Source organism: Cupressus sempervirens, chromosome 5, assembly GCF_028749045.1.
Source record: "Cupressus sempervirens isolate cs-2001-9-10 chromosome 5, ASM2874904v1, whole genome shotgun sequence".
Taxonomy (NCBI): domain Eukaryota; kingdom Viridiplantae; phylum Streptophyta; class Pinopsida; order Cupressales; family Cupressaceae; genus Cupressus; species Cupressus sempervirens.
Genome location: NC_143122.1, coordinates 673,362,543 through 673,386,691, shown reverse-complemented (window position 1 = coordinate 673,386,691; position 24,149 = coordinate 673,362,543). Strand labels below are relative to the sequence as shown.

At 34.9% G+C, this 24,149-nt stretch overlaps 1 pseudogene; it reads right to left on the bottom strand.

Moving 5' to 3' along the window:
- Positions 1 to 957: 957 nt before the first annotated feature.
- Positions 958 to 1,933, bottom strand: LOC149557744 (heat shock cognate 70 kDa protein pseudogene; annotated as a pseudogene).
- Positions 1,934 to 24,149: the final 22,216 nt, after the last annotated feature.

The window sequence follows — 24,149 nt, the reverse complement described above, 5'->3', positions numbered from 1 at the left end:
CAAGAAGTGGCAAATATCTTTGCTTCTCATGAGAATTTTTGCAAAATAAGAAAACTTAAGGTTTTCTCTTAAGAAATTAAAGTCAAGAAGACCTTAAACTCTCATTAATAAGTTGGCCACTTCACTATGATAAATCACAAACTTCTCATGATAACTCAACTACTTCTCTCTATGACACCAATAAAAATAGGACACCCAATGACTTGTCCATTCATTGATTATCTTGAAAGAATGTTTTGAGGAGAGGAGAAGGGTTTTAATGGAGAGAAATAGTCTTTGGAAGCCTTGTAGATTAATTGCAAGTGGCTTTAAAGTGGATTCAAAGAGATTTTTCAAGCAAATCTAGATTCATAATTAAGTTTTCTAAATTCCTTTTCTTTTTAGCAGGAAGGGAAAGAGGAAAATATAGATTAGTTTCTTATTTTACTTGACATTTGAATTTTCTTATCTTTTTACAAAGACAATTTACATTTTATAGTTTTCTTTCAAGTTTAGAACCTTCAAATATCAAACCCGGCCATCAAAATTTCACATGACAATGCAATTTTGTTACATATTGCATTTCTATATATCTAGATCAACTTCTTTGATTTGTTTACTCATTTAATAATTGACTAGATGCATATGCTCATTGAATTTTGTAAAAAAATGCATTTTAAATTAAATTTAAGTCATTTAAAAAAATTCAAATATTTTCCACAGAAGTTGCCTATTAATCTCTGATATTTACTGAGAACTTTTTTTTTGTTTTTTTTTTTTTTTTTTTGTCAAGAATGAGATGTTGATAAATGATCCATACCTCCTTTTAATTAATAAACCATCCACTCTTAAGTAAGTTATACCCCACTTACATCATTTATCCTTCCTGGGGTGTCCGCTCCAATGGAATGAATTTGCACTTATATCTAAGTTGATTAAGCCGATAGGCTTATTATTGTGAGACTTGCCCCGGGAATGTTATGACACTCCTGCAGTGTGGAATGCCGTTAAAATGGAAAAACGTTCGAATTTAAGATTTCCGGTGAGATTATCATACACTGGTAAAAGCAGGCGTGGGAATGTTCTGATTAAGATATCTGGTGAGATTATCATACACTGGTAAAAACAGGCATGGGAATGTTCTGATTTGTCAGCTGTGTCTTACGCCAGAAAACCTAGACGATGCCGAGAGCCCCTGTGGATTTGTTTTACAAGCACAAATTCCTTGCCCTGCAGAACCAAAATACAGATTGGGGCAAAAGTAATCACATCTCTTAAACTCCTACACAAAATGATTCACCATTCTGTTATCAAAATCCTCACCTCCGAGATGTGTATCCCCGGCCTTGGCTTTAACCTCAAAAATCCCCTCCTCAATTGTCAGGAGCGACACATCAAAGGTCCCTCCACCGAGATCAAATATCAGAATATTCAGCTCTCCAATAAAAGAAGCCTTCTTGTCCAAACCATAAGCAATGGCCGCAGCAGTTAGCTCATTAATAATTCTCATCACATTCAGCCCCGAAATCACACCAGCATCCTTTGCGGCCCGCCGCTGTGAATCATTAAAGTACGTCGGAACACTAATAAAAATGTCTCTCACAGTCTTCCCCAAATAAGCCTCCGCAATCTCCTTCATCTTGATGAGAACCATGGAAGAAATCTGTTCTGCAGCAAACTATTTCTTCTCGCCTTTAAATGTAACTTCAATCATCGGCTTCTCACCAGGGCCTGCAAAGACCTTGAAAGGCCACAGCTTCATGTCGCTCTGCACTGATGGATCAGAAAATCACCGCTCGATGACCCGCTTTGCATCGAAGACAGTATTGATGGGATTCATGGCCACCTGTTTCTTGGCAGCATCACCGATTAGCTGTTCTGTATTGGTGAAGGCGACATAGGACGGTGTAGTCATGTTGCTATGATCATTTGCAATATCCAATTCTGTATCCATCCTTTCTTTGTGTTGATCTCCAGATTCCGAGTCCTTATTCTTCTATGTCCTGTTGTGTGGCATCTTTAAACCCAAATTCCTCCCATGTTTAATTGCAATCCCATTCATTTCCCTGATTTGGTGTCCTACTTTTCTACTTTCTTGCACTTTTGTACTTATGGGCCCGTTTGGCAACGGGAATACAAGCGGAATAGGCATATGTAAATTCTTAAAATTTTGAATTCTTCGTTTGGATGCACCAAATCGGATTGGAATACGAAGTAAAATAGGAATACTTATTTCAATTTTGGCTCAAAAATGAAGTTTTGCAATTCTACTCAAATAGGTGTTATTGAAATACGTATTCCTATTCTACTTTTATTTATTTTAGAAAACATAAATTTTAGGATCCGCGCATTGCCATCAAATATTGGCTGAACCAAACAGAGAATAAGAATACATTTCCCCATTTTCTATTCCAGAATACTTATTCACGAATAGCTATTCCTATTGCCCTATTCCTATTCTTGTAGCCAAACGAACAATAGATTTGATTTCCGGCAGACAAGAGAACCTAAAAATATTATACAAATATTATAGTAAATGGTTGTTGTACTTAATACTTAGTATTTTAAGTTATGTATGAGACAATTTAAACATCTTATATTAAGGTTTGCTTTGATGTAAGAATATTAATGTATTTATTTGATCAAATTTTTTAATTAAATCAATAAATTTAACTTTAAAAAATTGAATAATTGTTTTAACTATTTATAATTTTTAATTGAAATAATTTTAAAAATGTATGTATAGTAGTTTGCAATATGTAGTGGTTTGATTTTTAAAATATTTATTATATACATAACAATTTTGAAATAAACAAATATATAATAAGTTTGAATTTCCTTGTCACCAAATGTCATAAATGAAGAAATTCTTTCTTTATCCCACTAATATTGGATAACCATCATAATAGAACACCATCTTTATGGAATGTTATTCCCTAATCCCAAAAGCACATTGGCAAGGTGGTTAGGGTTGACCAAAAAACACTGTTCTCCCAGATAATGATGCTAGGGTCTTATTTCACCCAACCCTAGGATTGACGTACCAAAAGATATTAAATATGAGTTGGAAGACAATTTTTGAAGTGATTAGGAAGTAGATAGGGAAAATTTATGAATAACTATTCCAGAACATCATTAAAGGTGTACAAGACTATCGACTTAACCCTTGCACCCTTCAAAGGTGCAAGTGCTAGTATAATACCACATTTCGCTTTAATAAGTTGATACAATACCAAATAAATCCCTCATATTTTTAATTTCATGACCATTTATATTACTATTTCTTTGTGGTCGACACTCCTTTTGTACATGGAAGACCTACTTTCTAAATGTAACATATATTTTAAAATTGACTTGCAAGCCTAATGAGCATCCTTATCTATGTTTTGACATACATACTTTCCATTGGTGACAAATAGACATGTCTTCTCTTGCCTATATTTAGTGGCCATTCCAATAGGTTGTTTCTTTCATTTTTAAATGCTTTTCTCTATCTTTTCCTACTCAAGGATGACATTTACTATTTTTCCCTTCATACAATGGTTCCCTATATTTCTCAACCTCCAAAAAGAATTTTAGAACATAAATCTTTTATTTTTCTTCCCTTATATCTCTTGTGGCGTTCAAATGTAAGGAGAAGGCTTTTCTTTCAAAAGGGAAGAATCATTGGGCATGGTTCTTCGGAATTATGAGCCAGTTAGACTGAATGATATTTTGGAATCTCGATCACTATCTTTCTTGGATCGTTAAAGCTCTTTTTCATGGGTGAAATAACCCCGACAGGTTATTGCCTCTTTAAACACCAAAATCTTAAACTTCAAGAGTTTGACATTTCGTCAAACACTTGGCAAGCAAATTCTCAACCACTATAATGAGCTTAACCTGGCTTTAGCTTAAATTATTGAATGATATGATCATCTTTTGCAATTTTGGGCTTAATGATTTTTGAATACATAAATATACGAGGATGAAATGAATCCTAAAACTTAAATGGATAATTCATGTAATATACCATTATCTGAATGTGAACAGTATGCAATTCTTATTCAAATCACAGCTACAATATGAACAAGGTGACATTTGGATTAACATGAACCTGAAAATGTTACTGCAGTGAGCAAATAGCAGCCAAGATGGTCTCGTCCAGGCTTCCATGTGAATGCATGCCCTGGAATGTGCAAGGAAATCCTACACTCTAAAATGCTGCCAGCTGTGATGGTCACTACCTTGCATGCCACACACCTGACAGTCAGAACCTGAGTCATTTAACGCCACAAATCACACTGAATGCAAGCGCCCAGATTTTGCAGTCCTAAGTCGTGCCAAACACCCAGACCGCGCCTTCCTGAGTCCGACTGCACAAAATACATTGAAGATTCGATACATAACGTCGTCCTCTGGTCTTAATTCGGCAGACCTTGTAAGCCGTCTCCCGCCCTTGATTAGTTTCAGCGCCTGCGCAAAATAGATGTCGTAGTTAATGAAAACACCCAAACGATGTTGCTGCTGCCGCCGTTGTGGAGTCCCGACAGGGTGCGAAAGTGCTTCAGATTTGCCAATGCTGGACATTCAAATGTTGGATTGGAGTGTGAATGATTACGCTATTTTTCCCCTTGGTTATTGGTCGGGAATAGACTCCTTCGAAGCTGGATTTTTGTAAAAGCTGTCGGCTCACAAATTCCTAAATCTGATAGCTCCTCAGTAGAGAAGGATCGTCCAATATATGCACCTTTGAGTGCAACAGACTCCCATATGATGATTGAAGCTTGTCTTCAAACAAACCCTTCAATCCTTAAAATTATATATCCTGCTTGGATTGGCTATAATGCTAACGAGATCTCCTTACTCTTTTGCCAACAGATCCTTGGACTGATACTATTTCTTCTCCTTAATTTGGTGATCCGACTGTAATAATGTTAGATCAAATCGCGATATGCGAATGGAAGTCGAGACAACTGGTTGCGAAGAAAAACGACGACGGTTGGAAACACCAAATGCGCCTCTGCCCTCTGATCTCAAAAATTGGGTGATTAATCCGACTCTTGTGCGTTTACTGATTCCACACTAGCACACAAGTTGTAAAGATTACTGCCTCATAATAAATTTCGATTTAACATTTGGAGTCTTGCCTGTCACTTCGGCAATCCAAATCAAATGTTGCAGATCCTGCTTGGATAAAATGCTGAACTCCAAACCTTTGCGAATAGCTTAAAACCTAAAAATCAATTCTCAAGATGATCCACCAAAATTTTGGCCTTAAGCCACAGATTCTGCCCCTGATGAAATGACTGTAACGTCACCTCCAATCTGCAATAATTCAGATGATATTTCACACCCTCAAAATTGCGTACCAATTGAGAGTTATTGTTCTCAATGGCCAGTTGTGACAATTGCAGAAACCCTAGGTTCCACAATGCACCCGTGATTGAATCACAATCTGAAATCGAAAGAGAGATAAACAACTGCTTTTTTTCGAATGGAGCCCCAGGGTGCCTATTTATTCTTTTCTCTCCATCTTCTCCAGAGACTTCTAGAACATTTTCGATCTTATCTCTTAAGTGACTTTATTAAATATTTTATGATCCAAGTCACTTTATTAAATTAATTAAATATAAAGTTATCTTTTAATATTTATTTATTTGATAACTTTATAAGTAATTAACTTAATATCATTTATTTATTTAATTAAAATAATTAATTAGTCGTCCTTATAAAATATTCATTATTTTGGACAACCAGATTAATTAAATTAATTAAATCGAACTGTCACCAAAAATGGGGACATGACAGTCCGCCCTTCCCGAAATTGCTTGTCCCCAAGCAATGGCTGAACCATAAACCAATCAGTATGCCTGGGTCCCAAATGTAAATCTGTATATCATCCCAATCCTCATCATACTCTCATGGAGAAATCATCAATACCAGTAGCTGAAAAACTGTACTCGACATCCAAACAACTGACAACTCTGATGAAATCATCTGTAAACCAACTGTAGATGGCGATAGAAGAAACCTTCTTGTAGATCTCAACCCAACTGAAACATCAACTCTATCAGAATTCAAGCGCCTGTCAGAATGACACCTGCACCCAACTGCATTGTAGATATGACAACAGCCATAGGTACTTGAATCACTGCCATCAAATCCAATCTCTGAAAAACTGCTCCGAGTGTGTCAATGCTGCAGGCTAAGTAACTTGCTACTACCAATTTTATTTTCAAAAGATGGTGCCAATCTATCCCCTAATGGATGGTAAGAAATTGGAGCCAATCTACATCTGCGTGAAATAAAATCTTCTATCTCTGTGTCAAAAGAAAAATGATGAGCGTACCCTACCGCATAACGCCGATAAGAACCTCCAAACTTTGCTGCTGGCTCATCATCACTGAATTGAGAATCAACAGATGGCTCCAATTTCTGACTCCGAGTGACTGTAGGTCAGATAGGACCCTATGCACTCTACTCAACAAACCCTTCCTCGAGATCCCTGTGAGGTAGCATAGTAGCAAGGACCCCTATAATCTTCTCAACCAATCTACAAATAACACTAGTATCTTGGATGAGAACACCTTCTGTCACCTTATGCGAGTCCAAATGAACACATGCACTATCTAGCAAATACTCCATGAACGGTTCAGTGCAGTAAAAATTGCACGAGGAAGCATCAATATACTTCCCTGCACACCACAACTGATCCTCCTGTGAAGGTGGCATACCCAACTATACCACACTGTCATTTATCAGAGAAGAATCAATCTGGAGACTTGACTCTACTGGTATCCCAAACTCATTAGAACCAGCTACTACCAAATCCTGAATATGTGTGTCAGCCTCAACAATATGCCCCTCAGTAACAACTGCAGGAGTGTACTCACCACCAACCACCTCAATAGACAAATGAACTGGGTTTGGGGCTAGGTTTGACCGCAAATGCTCCAACTCCACGGTCACCTCCTTCAACTGAAACTGCGACTCTTGTAGATCTCGCTGTGTGTCCTCTAAAACCTCAATAGTCGCTATGAGCTCCTGGGAAAGCTCACTTACCTCCTCTTCACGATCCAAGAGTGCCTCATAGGCTATACTCCCCCACTCAACCAGGTGATCACGGTCGGCTACCAATCGTAAGTAATCCTGCTTCAAAATCCGAACAGCTTCACGCAAGGCATGAATCTCTGCCAAAGAAAAGTAACCACCGTTGGACTCATCCATCATAGAAGTACCCCAACCAGTGACGGCCAACAACTGACGAGCAGTATCAAAATGCTCACAAGCGATAGCAATGTCTCGCTCACTAACTTTCAACTGACTAATCACATGATAGCTCTGGCTAAACTGTCTTCCACAAACCTCTTCTGGTGCGTTGTCTATAGGGGTATCCTCTAGTTTATTGATTTCTAGAATATTATCATTCATATCTCGCGAATCATCTCCAAAACTTATCTCCTAATCTGAAGTGTCAAAATCTGTAGTGTTGTTGTTAAACTCCCCTGTACCCAAAGAATTTGTCAAGGAAGCTGAATCTTCAAAACTATTCACTTCATTCTCCTGGATGTCATCAAGGCCGAAACGATTCTGGGACTCATCAATATATCCTGCCAAATATGAAAAATCTTCAACACCTTTTAGCAAGAATGGTCGTCTGCATATATGAACCAAACCTAATACCGGTGTATAAAAACCAATACCAACATCGAACAAGCTGCTGGCACAAGGAAAGACAACACCATGTATTCTGCTAATCAAATCCATGATAGCACTCAAACAAACATTGCTACTATTAAGTGTTAAAGATCTCCAGTTAACTGAATCCCAAATGCTGCTGAAACATTCTCGAGTCCATATCTGTGAACAAGGGACAGCCGGTAACTTAAGCAGACTCCTTACCTGAGTAATGTGACCAACACCAACTAACTCCTCATATTTGTTTGACATTGTCCTTGTATCCTGGATGTGAATGCAAGACGAACTCATATCATTATCGGGAACCACATATGAATAGCCTAATGCAGAAAACTAAGTGTCAGACGTGCCAGATGAAACTAAGCTTAGCTCCATGCCATGCTCACTCCCATGTTTCTCCCAGTCCAGTAATGCCAAAGTTGCTTGAGTGTCCTCAAGCTCGCAAGAAAGCTTGACAACTTCCTCCTCCTTCCTCCTCAAGGCATCTGAATAGTCTTTGGCAAGGCTTAGAAGATGGTCACGATCTGATAGAAGATGTAAATAGCTCAACTTCGTCATTCCCATTCCTTCACCAATTGCATGTAAGTCACAACAAGAAGAATTTGCTTGAACTCCCTTATGTCTTCCTTGTAACTGAATCATCTGGATGTGCTCTTCTAACATCTCCCGCATCCTGTCATGATGAGATAAAGAAGCCACAATACTATCTTTTCTTACCTTCAACTGGCTGGACAAATCATGTGAAGTACTGCCATTCTCATCCGCATGTGACAAAGCATCTAACTGAGCCTGGTACTCTCTCTCAGAAAAATCATGAATACTAAGTGTTTGCTCATCTCTACCTGGTATCTCACCATCAACATCCCTATCATCATCTGAACTCACTTCACTGTAATCATTGACTGTCGGAACCAAACCACCTTGAGTATCTGAGACATCACCCTTGGGAGACCTGTGTACAACTGTCTCAATTGAAGTATCAAGTTGACAATTACTATTCATCAGCGTAATATCCTTCACCACTTCTTCCTGTGACCGAATTGAAGCCTCTGATCGGTTGCACACTTGTTTCTCGAACTCCTCATTAAGGTTCCTAGTAACATCTCTCATTGTATCAGTCAAAGCTTTGTGAGAAGATTTTCCAAATCGAAATCCAGTTGATTTATTCACCTTAACTGGGTCGGATAGCCTGTCAATCATACGGTGGTGCTTAACCAATAGTTCAGACATGTTATGCCTTATTTTCCTGAGCTCATCCTGAATGTCTAAATAGTCCTCCTTTCCACAATTCCAACTCTGAATACTGTGTCTATTACTTGTCCAAGATTGTGTCCTCAGAGACTTTGTGCTGTACCTGGCCATCTGGGTTAAAGTAGAGTGCTGATCACTCATTCGGTTCTCACCCCACAGGATGACAAGAAAACCGCTCTGATACCACTGAAATAACCCCGACAGGTTATTGCCTCTTTAAACACCAAAATCTTAAACTTCAAGAGTTTGACATTTCGTCAAACACTTGGCAAGCAAATTCTCAACCACTATAATGAGCTTAACCTGGCTTTAGCTTAAAATATTGAATGATATGATCATCTTTTGCAATTTTGGGCTTAAGGATTTTTGAATACATAAATATACGAGGATGAAATGAATCCTAAAACTTAAATGGACAATTCATGTAATATACCATTATCTGAATGTGAACAGTATGCAATTCTTATTCAAATCACAGCTGCAATATGAACAAGGTGACATTTGGATTAACATGAACCTGAAAATGTTATTGCAGTGAGCAAATAGCAGCCAAGATGGTCTCGTCCAGGCTTCCATGTGAATGCATGCCCTGGAATGTGCAAGGAAATCCTACACTCTAAAATGCTGCCAGCTGTGATGGTCACTACCTTGCACGCCACACACCTGACAGTCAGAACCTGAGTCATTTAACGCCACAAATCACACTGAATGCAAGCGCCCAGATTTTGCAGTCCTAAGTCGTGCCAAACACCCAGACTGCGCCTTCCTGAGTCCGACTGCACAAACTGCATTGAAGATTTGATACATAACGCCGTCCTCTAGTCTTAATTCGACAGACCTTGTAAGCCGTCTCCCGCCCTTGTTTAGTTTCAGCGCCTGCACAAAATAGATGCCGTAGTTAATGAAAACACCCAAACGATGTTGTTGCTGCCGCCGTTGTGGAGTCCCGATAGGGTGCGAAAGTGCTTTGGATTTGCCAATGCTAGACATTCAAATGTTGGATTGGAGTGCGAACAATTACACTGTTTTCCCCTTGGTTATTGGTCGGGAATAGACTCCTTCAAAGTTGGATTTCTGTAAAAGCTGCCGGCTCAGAAATTCCTAAATCTGATAGCTCCTTAGTAGAGAAGGATCGTCCAATATATGCACCTTTGAGTGCAGCAAACTCCCATATGATGATTGAAGCTTGTCTTCAAACAAACCCTTCAATCCTTAAAATTATATATCCTGCTTGGATTGGCTATAATGCTAACGAGATCTCCTTACTCTTCTGCCAACAGATCCTTGGACTGATACGATTTCTTCTCCTTAATTTGGTGATCCGACTGTAATAATGTTAGATCAAATCGCGATATGCGAATGGAAGTCGAGACAACTGGTTGCGAAGAAAAACGACGACGGTTGGAAACACCAAATGCGCCTCTGCCCTCTGATCTCAAAAATCGGGTGATTAATCTGACTCTTGTGCATTTAATGATTCCACACTAGCACACAAGTTGTAAAGATTACTGCCTCATAATAAATTTCGATTTAACATTAGGAGTCTTGCCTATCACTTCGGCAATCCAAATCAAATGCTGCAGATCCTACTTGGATAAAATGCTGAACTCCAAACCTTTGCGAATAGCTTAAAACCTAAAAATCAATTCTCAAGATGATCCACCAAAATTTTGGCCTTAAGCCACAGATTCTGCCCCTGATGAAATGACTGTAACGTCACCTCCAATCTGCAATAATTCAGATGATATTTCACACCCTCAAAATTGCGTACCAATTGAGAGTTATCGTTCTCAATGGCCAGTTGTGACAATTGCAGAAACCCTAGGTTCCACAATGCACCCGTGATTGAATCACAATCTGAAATCAAAAGAGAGATAAACAACTGCTTTTTTTCGAATGGAGCCCCGGGGTGCCTATTTATTCTTTTCTCTCCATCTTCTCCAGAGACTTCTAGAACATTTTCGATCTTATCTCTTAAGTGACTTTATTAAATATTTTATGATCCAAGTCACTTTATTAAATTAATTAAATATAAAGTTATCTTTTAATATTTATTTATTTGATAACTTTATAAGTAATTAACTTAATATCATTTATTTATTTAATTAAAATAATTAATTAGTCGTCCTTATAAAATATTCATTATTTTGGACAACCAGATTAATTAAATTAATTAAATCAAACTGTCACCAAAAATGGGGACATGACAATGGGTGTGCTTTCATATCACGTCCATGATCTTGGACTTTGAGTGGCGGCTAAGGAAAATAGTCTCCTCCATTTTACTGCCCTTCACAAAATTGAAGTTTGAACTATGACAATGCATCCCTAGAACCTATATAGTAGGTCTTGGCAACTTCCTCTTAACAATTGAATGTGTTGAACTAGTGCAAAATATCACAAGTTCCTAGTAAATTATGTTATGTCACTTTTATACTATGTTGATTTTAGAAGGATCACTGCAAATGTATTAGTATTACCTATGTTGCAACAATCTATCTTGCATTTATATTTAGAACATGAGGTAAAAAGACACATGTCTATTCATTATTGTGAGATTAATACAATAAGAATTAATTTATCAGACAAAAGCTATAAAACATAAACAATAGTAAGTAGATCATTTTATCAAAATTAAAATATTTACTATATTTGATATCTCTAGGATATCAAAATTTTAATACTTAAGTGGAATTGGAATTTCAATGTTGTCGGGATATAAACAAAAAAAAAAGTGAAAATCACAAGCAAAAGTGTGAAGCGTTAGAAATGAACATAGGAAAGTAAAAACAAATGTACTAGTGACAAGATATAATCTATCATGATCTGCTTAGACATCATACGATGTCAATCATGTGATCGAAGGCCATCATCTGTTTAAGGAACTTAATCCACCATGTGATTTATGATCTATCATGATCTTCTTAGACATTATAAGATGTTCATCACAATAGAAGGTTAAGTTATTGAAATATCGAAACCCTAGAATAAATTTTACAAATACAAGCAATAATCATTTGAAAGTCATCACTTCCTCATGATGTACACACAATTAGGCTCATTAAATCATGCAATCATGTATGCAATTTTATACTCCCTCTGAATATCAATCTTTGGAGCTCTAGATCTAATGTTGCCTCTAATGAAGTACCCAACTCCCTCCGAGTCTTCTATCAATCTTCCGTTTCCTGAGAGAAAGGAAAAGATGAAAGAAAATAACTCTTGTAGAAAGTATAGAAATACAAATAAAAGAGAGAACACAAAAGTAAATAACAATAGTAGTTCTCAAAACATAATAATTAGAAAATACTTATCTCTAGGAACTTGGATTACTCATACTTTGGCTTCTCATAGAGACTTTTTTTTTCAACTTCTTTATATAAATATGTTCATATCAAGTCCATAAAATCCTTTTATATATTATATTTGTGTATCTTTATCTTTTGTTCTAATTATAATATCCTTGCATCCCATGTCTTTTAATATTTAATATTTAATATTTGTTTTCACTAATAAATACTAAACATATCTCTCCAAAAACATGATTCTTTTACGTAATGGTCCATACCATGGAATAAAGTATCTTCAAGAAGTGGAAAATATCTCTGCTTCTCATGAGAACTTTTGCAAAATGAGAAAACATAAGGTTTTCTCTCAAGAAATTCAAGTCAAGAAGACCTTAAATTCTCATCAATAAGTTGGCCACTTCTCTATGATAAACAAAAACTTCTCGTGATAAACCAACTACTTTTGTCAGTGAGACCAATAAAATGAGGACACCCAATGACTTGTCCATTCATTGTTTATCTTGTAAGAATCTTTTGAGGAAAGGAGAAGAATTTTGGTGGAGAGAAATAGTCTTTGGAAGCCTTGTAGATTAATTGCAATTGGCTTTAAAGTGGATTCAAAGAGATTTTTCAAGCAAATCTAGATTCATAACTAGGTTTCCTAAATTCCTTTTATTTTTAGTAGGAAGGGGAAGAGGAAAATATAGATTAGTTTCTTCTTGTACTTGACATTTATATTTGCTTATCTTTTTACCAAGACAAATTGCAATTTCTAGTTTGCTTTCAAGTTTAGAGTCTCTGAATATGGTTGTCAGCCATTGACATTGCACATGAGGATGTAATTTTGTTACATATTGCATTTATATATATCTAGATCAGCTTGTTTGGGTTGTTTACTCATTTAGTAACTGACTAGATGCATATCCGCATTGAATTTTGTAAGAAAATGCATATTTAAAATTAAATTGAAGTCATTTAAAAAAAATTCTAATATTCTCCTAAGAAGTTTCTTATTTATCTCTGATATTTACCAAGAACTTTATTTGTTGTTTGCTCAATAAATAGTAGAGAATGAAATTTTGAAATATGATCCATACCTCCTTTTAATCAATGAACCCTACACTCTTAAGTAAGTTATACCCCACTTACGTCATCAATCCTTTCTAGGATGTCTCCTCAAATGGAATGATTTTGCACTTATATCTAAGTTGATATAATACCACATTTCCCTTTAATAAGTTGATACAATACCAAATAACTCCCTCATATTTTTGATTTGATGACCATGTATATTACTGTTTCTTTATAGTGGGCCCTCCTTTCATACATGGCGGACCCACTCTCTAAATGTAACATATATTTTAAAACTTACTTATGTTCCTATTAAACATCCTTATCTATGTTTCCAAATACATACTTTCCAGTGATGCCACATAGACATATCTTCTCTTGCCTATATTTAGTGGCCCATCCAATAGGTTGTTTCTTTGATTTTTAAATGCTTTTCTTTATCTTTTCCTAGTCAAGGAGGACATGTACTAATTTTCCCTTCATACATGGGTTCCTTATATCTCTCGCCTTGCATAAAGAATTTCAGAACATATCTCTTTTATTTTTCTTTCCTTATATCTCTTGTCATGTTCAAATGTAAGGAGAGGACTTTTCTTTCGATAGGGAAGAATCATTGGGCATGGTTCTTCAAAATCATGAGCCGGTTAAATTTTCTCACATAGCTCATCGTCACAACCTTCTAAAAAAAAAGTGCTCCCTCTCATATTTAAGTCGGCCCCCCTCTGGATTGAATGATTTTTTGGAATCTCCAGGGCTATCTTTCTTGGACCAATAAAGTTGTTCATCGTGGGTGTGCTTTTAGGTCACATCCACAATCTTGGAATTTGAGTGGCAGCTAAAGAAACTAGTCTCCTCTATTTTATTGCCCTCTATTTTACTACCCTCTGTAGAAGTGAAGTTTGAACTATGACAATGCATCCTCAGCATGTATATCGTAGGTCTTGGTGGCTTCCTCTTCACAATTGGATGTGCTCAACCAGTGCAAAAAATAACAAGTTTCTAGTAAAGTATGTTGCTTTGATACTATGTTGAGTTTAGATGGATGGCTGTAAATGTATTAGCACTAGGCTAGCATATTTTGTAACAATTTATCTTGTATTTATATCAAGAATGAGGTAAGAAGACACATGTTTATTCATTATTGTGAGATTAATACAATAATAATTCATTTATCCTACAAAAGCTACAAAACATCAACAATAGTAAGTAGATCATTTTATCAAAATAAAAATATTTATTATATTTGATATTTATTACAAATCAAATTGATAAAAATATTCAAATTTAAAAGAACTTTAATATATAGTTACTAAAAAATGAGAATCATTTTTTTTCTTAATACTTCAAAAAGAAAAAGGGATTAAATTGACCAAACAATAATGAAAAATTCATATGACAAGTAGAGGTGACCGTCAAATTCTAGGTATGATATCGCTCACTTAACTCATGAGTTATCATTTTGGTTGTTCACACCTCTACAAATGGTTCATTTTCATCCATTGTCGATCCTCTTCATAGTTTTAATGGTCTACAATATTGTTCATAATTTTAATGGTCTACAATATTATCTCTTTTCTTCAAAATCTTTTATTCATTAGAAGCTTTCCTAAAATTTCGTTTGATGCTGATAAAAAAATATTTTAAATATTTTAAAATAAATGATTGAAAATTATATGCTATTATTTTTAATTAAATAACATACTATAATTTGAACTTAAAAATTTCTAGAAATTGGTTGTCTCATGAGTTTGATCATTTTATATATGTAATTTTTTGTAGTGTTGTAGACCCTTGCCTATTTTATATATTTAATTTAACAAAATAAAAAATTATATATATATTTTTTGAAATTCAAAACTTTTGTCCCCTGTTCTCTAGGCACTCTTAACGGTTTACATCTCCATGACAATCTGCACCTCTTATTATTCTTTCTATTGTGGACTTTAATTCCATACTGGAGTTCAAAAAAAGTCAAACTAGATTTTCTTCCACATAATAACAATTAAGCATTGATATTCCAAAAATCGTATATTTTGAAAGATCAAAATGAATTATATCGGAGCACGCAAAATGGTTGCATAATTATTAGAAATGTAGCTTTCAAAAACAACACTACAAACTTGAAAAAACAAACAAAAATAATCTTTATAGGAAAAAACTGACATTTTTAAAGATTCCCCAACCTTACATGATAAGCATGCTTCATCTTACAATAAAAATTATTATCTAAATAAAATTAAAACTGACTTTAACCTGATATTTTTGAAGCTAGAGCATCAACTATTAACAATCAACAAATCGTAAGAGTCGTGGATCTAATTTATTTTGATTGATTTATCATAGAATCGGCGAGAAGAAATTGCAAAACGCTGATTAATTCAAGAATATGAAAATGAACAGTCTTCAGCAATTTGAGAAGAAAAGGGAACTCTATGTTCTATTTACAAATAACTTTGGATATTCAAATCGAATTACAATTGAATGATGCAGTGAAATATGCTTGCTGCTCCTGCATCTCTATTGATTGCCTTGTCCAGTTTATGCACATCTAATTCCATTCTTATCTGTTCATTTTACACAACATATTTAAAAAGAGACAATCTGTCTGTCCATTAATATGGGTAACAGCAGGAATAGCAGCAAGAGTAGAATTGTTGTAAAAGGAAAGGAAGATGAAGATAAACAAGATGTGGGTCAGCAAGAACAGGAACGACCAGAAGAGGTAAAGGGGGAGGATCACAAAGAGGAGAAGGATGAAAACGAGGGAGAAGAGGAGGAGGAAAAAGAAAAAGAATGGGATAAAGATAATAATAAGGAGGAAGAAGAGGAGGAGAAAGATGAAGAAGGGGAGGAGTGGTGTTCAGATGATGACGAAGAGGAGGAAGAGACAGAAGGGGAAAGTGAAGGAGTGGAGAATGAAGAAGAGGGAGGAGGAATTGATAGAAAAGAAGTGAAAATTACAAAGAAGAGGGAGAAAATGAGAAGCATTATTAATCCTTCCAGCTGGCAAGAGTGGGAAGAATCAGCAAGAAAGATTGAAGATGACCAAGGTACAGATCTATATGCAGAGATATTGGTAGATAAATTTGTAAAGTAGAAGAAAAAAACAGAAGCATGGGATTCAGATGATGACAAAGAAGAGAAAGAGAAAGAAGAGGAAGAAGAGGAGGAGAAAGACGAAGAAGGGGAGGACTGGAATTCAGATGATGATGAAGAGGAGGGAGAGACAGAAGGGGAAAGTGAAGGAGTGGAGAAGGAACAAGAGGGAGGAGGAATGGATAGAAAAGAAGTGAAAATTACAAAGAAGAGGGAGAAAATAACAAGCGATATTAATCCTTCCAGCTGGTGAAAGTGGGAAGAATCAGCAAGAAAGATTGAAGATGACCAAGGTATAGATCTATATGCAGAGATATGGGTAGATAAATTTGTAAAGAAGAAGAAAAAAAGAGAAGCATGGGATTCAAATGATGACAAAGAAGAGAAAGAGAAAGAAGAGGAAGAAGAGGAGGAGAAAGACGAAGAAGGGGAGGAGTGGAATTCAGATGATGACGAAGAGGAGGGAGAGACAGAAGGTGAAAGTGAAGGAGCGGAGAAGGAACAAGAGGGAGGAGGAATGGATAGAAAAGAAGAAAAAATTACAAAGAAGAGGGAGAAAATAAGAAGCAATATTAATCCTTCTAGCTGGCAAGAGCGGGAAGAATCAGCAAGAAAGATTGAAGATGACCAAGGTATAGATCTATATGCAAAGATACTCGTAGATAAATTTGTAAAGAAGAAGAAAAGAGAAGCATGGGATTCAGATGATGACAAAGAAGAGAAAGAGAAAGAAGAGGAAGAAGAGGAGGTGAAAGACAAAGAAGGGGAGGAGTGGAATACAGATGATGACAAAGAACAGAAAGAGAAAGAAGAGGAAGAAGTTGAGGAGAAAGATGATGAAGGGGAGGAGTGGAATTTAGATGATGACGAAGAGGAGGGAGAGACAGAAGGGGAAAGTGAAGGAGCTGAGAAGGAACAAGAGGGAGGAAGAATGAATAGAAAAGAAATGAAACCTCCAAATAAGAGGGAATAAAAAAGGAGGAGGATTAATCCTTCCAGCTGGCTAGAGCAGGAAGAATCAGCCAGAAAGATTGAAGATGACCAAGGTATAGATCTATATATAGATTTACCGGTAGATGAAAGTATACAAAAGATTTAGAGGACCAAGGCATAAATCTACATGCAGATTTACAAATTGATGAAAATGACGAGGAGGTCAAGGAAGAGGAAGGGAAGAATAGATGGGAATAAAATGGAACATTCAATGAAAGAAAAGAAAGAGAAGAAGAGAAAAAAGAAGGAGAAGAAGAAAAAGAGAGAAAGCAGTGTTGTGGTGATGGAGATGGCGATGGGAACCACAAGAACCACAGGAGGAATATAATTGATGAAAATCCCCTTAGTGGGTCAGAGGACTTTTTATCCACTCTCAATAAAGAGATAAAAGGAAATGAACAGTTCTTATGATAAGTATTTTGGGATTTAAATATTTTTACAATAGTTTGTTTAACTGTTCACAATTGAAAAGTAGAAAAATAACATGATGATTTCGAATTTACTGGGGCTATTGCTTTATATAAATATCTGCATTTAAAATTCAAAAAGATGGGCTTTACCAGAGATGATTGACAATTTTAAAAATTCTTTTTGTGTTTTAAAGACGGCTTTACTGATTGTATTTCCTTTGGTTTAAATATTAAAAGTTTCTTCGTAATAATAATATATCTGTTTGTAAAGTTTAAAAACATGGTAAAGTAGATATAGGTACTATTCCCTATTTTCGTGCACCCACATGTTTGGCTTTGCAATGAGAGAGAATGGCATTATAATATTAGTTCTTCTTGATGGCTTGACATTCAAAATCACAATTTGATGTATTTTGTCTGGCCTTAATCTATATACTAAGTATCATGTATGTGCTTTTGTGAAAATACTCGTAACTATTGCAAATCTTTCAAATATTCAAATCATTTCCTTATTATAGATTGATGAATTTATGTATTTAATTTTAGTGAAGCTCTTAGTTATAATAGTATGTTTTTAATTTAAATGGTATTCATATTCATATGATCAATTTAAAATAACGGTTTAAGTAACTCAAAACTATTAGGTTGAGTTCTGTTGTTTGTAGCTTACTTGTATATGTGGTTTAAAACTTAGTTAATTATCTGAGAACCATCAAATCCAGTTCTGTAATTTGTCAATCGGCTCCATCCTCAATGTGTTATTGCATTGACATGGTTGGATTTAGAATGAGGATGATGTTAAAATAGTTGTCCTACACAATGACTTACCATTCAAAATCACAATTAGACACTTTTGCATGCATTGACAAATTTGTTTTTAATTTTCATTAATACTTAATGAATGAATGTTATATAAAGTTTGAAATTATTTATACAAATAATATTGTTTGAATTTTTTGTAATATTTTTTAGATTGACCTTTTTACAATTAACTTCATCCAACTTAAACATCCAATCAAAATTCTTACATTTTACTTTTGGAAAAGAGGGGTAAAAATTTATTAAGACTGAAAGTAATACAACAAGGAGAGCTCAACAAGGAGCTTGATCCTGAGCAACAAGATCATCAAATTCTTGCACCATCTCAAAGAACAGTTGCCTCCTATCTCTAATATTCCAACCCGGATCATGACTAGAAGCCCATTTGGCTAAACAATCACCAGCTCTATTCCATTCATGAGGAATATACGTGAACCTAATGAACTGAAAAGAGGTAGAGAAGAGAATAATCTTCTTAACAAAAGTGGTCAGTTCAAGCTCCTACGAAGAAAGCATGTTCACCACCACTTGGGAATCAAACTCACAGATAATCTTACTCCATCCCCGCAAGCAACACTATTCCACAGCATATAAAATAGCCCAAGCTTCCATGAGATTGTTAGTATAATCACCCTTATGAACTAAGAAGAAAAATTTAACATCCCCAAAACTACAATGAGCCACTCCCCCAATACCAGCAAGGCCAAGATTCCCATGGGAAGAACCATTAGTGTTAATTTTCAGAACTCCACAGGGAGGAGGAGTCCAATGCTCATCGTGGTTAACTCGACCCTTCCTTTGATGGTGAAGCTACCTGGACACAGAAGGAAACCTATGAGCTGCAGCCCCATCCTGAAGATGAAAATTGAGGCAATTACAGATAGCAAGATCAACCGGATCCATACCCCCATCAAGCTCACACTTCACATGAATAGTTTCCTAAAGAGAATGTGATATTTTTCACCAAAGATGCAAAACACCAAGCCGAACATCTTGGAATATGCGACAATTCCTCTCCAACCAGATATGCCAAAGCATGAAAGATGGGCCAGCAATCCAAGCTGCATCGAGAGAAGAAGACTTGGAGGGAGCACTACCCAAGTGGGCCCAGAACTCAGGCCAAGAGCAACCCCAAGCACTCCACCAAAGGTGCCATATCTGAGTAGAATAGGAGCAATGGAACAATAGATGGGAGACAAACTCCTCTCCATTGAAACACAAAACACAATAAGAGGGGCTCTGAAATCCACGTTTACAAAGATTATCCCAAGTAAGACAACGATTGTGAGCCACTAGCCACATGAAAAAATTGCACTTGGACCAAGAAACTTTATTCCAAACTTGCTTCCACCAAGGGACCTCAACATCCCCAAATAATTGTCTAGTTATCTCCTGATACCTAGCAGAGACATGATATTTACTAGACAAGGTACCGCCCCAAGCCAAAACATCTGGACCAAGCAAAGAGGAACACTCTCTAGAGGCCAAAATTTGAGAAAGCTCCTGACGATTCATGTCTGTACCTCTAGGAGGCCAATCAGAAGAATGCTTCCATCTGGAACCGACAACAGGTCCCAATTGATAAGGAGTCTTGTATTGAGCCACTTCATCCCATCCAGCGACAAAAAAAAAGTCACAAAGAGGTTGAAGATGAGGGTACATGGATAAAATGGAAGGGAATCCATCCCAAGCATCAAACCAAAACAAAGCCTGAGAACCTCCTTTACATATCCAGAACAGACCCCTCTTCAATCAATCAAAATTTATATAATTTTAAATTTTATTCAATTTTTTAATGGAGATTTTGATACAACTACTTTAACTTAAAACAAAGATAAAATGTCCTCAAGATTTGTTGATATGTACTAAGATAGGAAACTCTATCACTTTGAACGTAAATGAAAGCACTTTTTAAAAATAAAATAATTTTTAATTTTCTTATGAAAATATTTCTTCCAGATTTAATTAAGAAACATTTCCTTTCATTTAACATTCTTATTGCCTTTCATGTATATCAGTGCAGCAAAATAATGGCTTTCCCAAACAAACTTCAAAACCTTTTGAGATAAAAGAAAATAATGGCTTTCACAAACAAACTTTTTGAGATAAAAGATATCCAAACATAGCTAAAGAGGGCATAAAGTCTCTCTTAGTAGCTTAAATATACCTACCTAGTTTTGTAAAGACAATGTAATGTGCAAGTATCTCACATGCAATGGATGAGCGGTTTCTAAACTAGGAGTCGCCCTCTTTTGTAAGCCTATAGGAAGTTGTATTTTGGCAAAAATTAATATCAATTTTTAAAAAGTTGCCTCATCAAAAGACTTTAAACTATTTTAATGGAAGAAAATTTGATTATAAAATAAATTAGTAATATCAATGTATTGTAAAATAAATTAATGAAATAAAATATTATAAAATAAATTAGTTCTTAAGTATTTTCTTTTTCTAATTTCTTTAAAGTGGAAGTTCTCATGAGGATCAATTATTTATAATTGTATACACAAAATTGGTAAAAATCATATGGAAATAAATGGTTGAGATTGGAATAAAAATATTGTAAATGAATCGGATTTTTTTATTTTCATATACAAGAAAAAATAAACTAAATTATGATTTTTAGATATTTCAAACGTTGTATTTTACCAAAGAATGGATTGATTGACTCTCTGACAGTTGGAGTAAAAAAAATATTGGATATGCCAAAAAGGACATTGAATAGGTCAAAAACAACATTCAACTCTTGACATTTTTTGTTCTCAAAATCAATACTTGCATCCGACAAATGTTTAGTAATTAGTATCATTATTTGTCACAAATAAAAAAATTGTAACTACTAAACACACCACATTCATAATACTTCATTTCTTCTCATACATTGAGAGATTTCTACAAATTCTTTTTGTTCATTCTTGCAATGAATGACATAGAGGTTAATTTTCCCTAAAAAAACACTCAAGATTTGAGTAAGTTTAAGAAGAAGTAAGGATAAGAGTAAGAAAAAAATAAGATAAGTTTCTTTTTTATTCTAAAATCATTTGTTAATTTGAATGAAAAGGAAAAAAATTGGAATGTTTTTCATTACCTAAAAAGTATCTATGTCATTTCTCGGGGCAAAGCTCCCACAATAAGCTTATCAACTTAAATATTCATTTATTATATTTGGTAAAACTTCTAAAGCTATACAATTTTTAGCAAAACCACTAAAAGTATAAACCTTTGGTTTTCTTTTATTTTCCTTATATTTATTGAGGTTATCTATTTCATAAAGTTACATTTTAAAACAAACTTTTTAAAAATATTTTTTGGTTGAGACACTGGTAGGTCAAGAGTCTTTGATTTTATCCCTTTGGTTTTATTAGTCTCACCTTGAAGACGATGTCTCTTGTGTCTTAAAATACATACATTTATGTCTATTACGTATATCTTGCACATTACTTGAAGAAGTTATGTAGTATGGATTATTAATTGAATATAGAATCATATGCCACTATACATGTCAATTTCTTCTTTCAACAATGTATGAATATTGCATGTCAATTGTGTTGATGGAAGAAGTCATGGTGGCGACTTCTCAAGAACTTACATAATAGAAGATGAGTGAAATTCGAAAACATAAAAAGAATTGGTGGTTGAAATTCTAGTGTAGCATAATTCATTCTTTTTGTATATTTTTTCGAATTGTGAGTAAAGTCCCATGTACAAAGCATCACTTAATTGTATTAATTAGAATTGAAACATCTATAAACATTGGAATTTATCAATGTGATTACTACAAAATAAATACACTTTCTAAAAAAATTAGGGATGAAACTAGTAGTTTCTTAAAAAAATGGATGAGTGGATACCTAATTTGATGGTCATGTTGGTAATTTTCCCAATTTTAGAATGTAGATAGCTTAAAAGTTTATTGAATTGTGAAGATTGACAATTCATACCTATATGCATTAGAATTAGGATGCAAAAGATATAAAGCCAAAGCCAAACATCAAACAAATTAAATCAATTGACAAGCATATATGATAAACCAATAAGGAAACTAAATAACAAAAAATACAATCATGCATCTCCATGTAGCCTTTTTGATATGTAGATATGGTTGTGATTGTAAATGTGTGCTCAAATATGGTCCTCAAGCCTCAACAATAAATTAATTTGATAGATGGATGCATGAAGAATTTGAATATCGCCAAATAATGGTTTGAGATTAATTACCTCCCAAAGTGATACAATAATTCTACTCAAAATGTGGATGATTTTTTAGAAGCAAAGGGTTCAATTTATAGGCAATTGGGTAAGGAGGAGACAAGAATTTCTAATAGATAGTTAAGTGAGTGAGGTGCAAGATAGGCTTCAATTGACTAACATAAGTGGAAGAGATAGACTTCTATTTTTAGAGATGGATGAGAGAGATTTGGTATGAGAGTGGACCTATGCTCGAGTCAGAGGGAATAAAACATAAATTTATGTAAGTGATGTGGAGAGGGATTTCAGACATGGAATAGGAGGTGATGTGTTTCAATTAAGGTGGTTGAGGTGGACTAGTTAACTAGAGGATGTGGAAGGTGGATGGACTTGTTATAGAGAAGGTTGGTGGGTGAGCTTAATTAAGTAAATAATTTATCTAATTAAAGAGAGAATTATTGGTGCATGATATTTAATTAAATAAATGAATTATTTAATTAAAAGAGGAATATTTGGTGCATGAGATTTAATTAAATAAAAGAATTATTTAATTAAAAGAGGAATTATTGGCACATGTGTTGAGTTAGGTAATTGTTGGTTTAGAGAATGAGTTTGTGCATGAAGGAATTTAATTAATTAAATAGAGATGGGTTTTGGAGATTAAATTTAAATGGGGTTTGCATTTATTTAATTTAATAGAGGAAGGGAGATTTTATTAATAAATTAGACTATTGGTTGTTTGTTAATTTACTAATTGGGATAAAATTAATTAATTAGAAGATAATGCTAAAATAATTCAATATTTAATATTTAATTAAATATGCTTTAGAAGATGATTAAACTTGGTTTCAAATTTATGTGATCAGATTTAGGTGTCTACATTTTGCTTCTCTTCAATATAATGTTGGTAAAACACTATTTCAAAGAGGGTTCTAAATAATAGATGACATGAAGAAAGTTTTAAAGAAACTAAGTTGCCCTAATCTTGATAAAAGACTGTAATGTATGATGCCCCATCAAGAAGGTGGGGGGAGAGAAAATGACACTAGACAACATCTTGAAAAGTAAGAAAATTGGGATGAGATAGAGGATGCACAAAGGATGAAAGAGGTTTAAAAGTGGCTCATAATATCACTACGGGAGTAGAAGACAAGGGCAGACCAGGTGTAAAAATTAGACAAAATTGTGAAGTAGGATAAAGGACATGAGGGATAAATGAGAGATTTTTCTTTTTAAATTGAACCCTTAGGATATGGTGGATGAATGGGTGAGATTTTAGAAACTTTATAGGAATTATTAGGGATTTTTGGATAGGTTTCAAGATAAGATATGGATGTAGGATAGATTCTGATAGGATGATGTTGATAAGGATAAAAGA